Raw genomic sequence first — 807 nt, forward strand, 5'->3', positions numbered from 1 at the left:
TATCAGTATTTATCTGCTGCTACACTACATTGTTGAGATTATTTCTTAGGAATAGCACAGACGAATGATTTCATTATCATCATTATCATCAATCATCGTTGTTATCAGGATACTTGTGGTAAGTTTTCTTGATTTAACCCAATCATTACAGGACCTGGTTATCTACATACAGTTACAGTCTTCAATTGGATCATATTTGCTTCGATTAGTTCATATTTTCCCCCAGCACATAATGTACAGTACTAAATGTACTGTATCTGACAATGACCGATGCCATTTTACAAGCGCGCTGTCAATCACTGCACTGTCAACTTTAGCAATGTAAAGCCTTTTTACCATGCTTTTTCTGTGTCCAGATTTGACTGTAATAATAATGCAAAACTTGTCAGTTCAGATGAATATTTTGGGGTATTTCAGGCAAATCCTAATACATGCAAATAATTATGACTGAAAATAGTTTCCAGTAACTAGGGTATACACAGTCATGGATATATAGGGCTATACAGAAAATAGTTTCCAATACACCGTCATGGATGTATAGGGCTATACAGCCATCTAATGGTTACACAAGGGTATTACAGATGATAAATGGTGCATAATTTTGAGGTGTTTAGTACTACGTTAATACTAATATATATAACTTATAATAATATATATAAAATAATTCTATTGTGTGTTTATTTGTTTGAAATATTTTAAGTTTGAAATGTTTAATGGGACCTAGTTGTTGCAGAGGTCACCAGGATTGAGCAGGAAGAGCTTAGAGTAAGGTCTGTGGCACAGGGGCAGCAGGGGCGGTGGACAACT

This window comes from Sinocyclocheilus grahami, unplaced genomic scaffold (genome assembly GCF_001515645.1).
Source record: "Sinocyclocheilus grahami isolate Dianchi unplaced genomic scaffold, SAMN03320097.WGS_v1.1 scaffold738.1, whole genome shotgun sequence".
Lineage (NCBI taxonomy): Eukaryota > Metazoa > Chordata > Actinopteri > Cypriniformes > Cyprinidae > Sinocyclocheilus > Sinocyclocheilus grahami.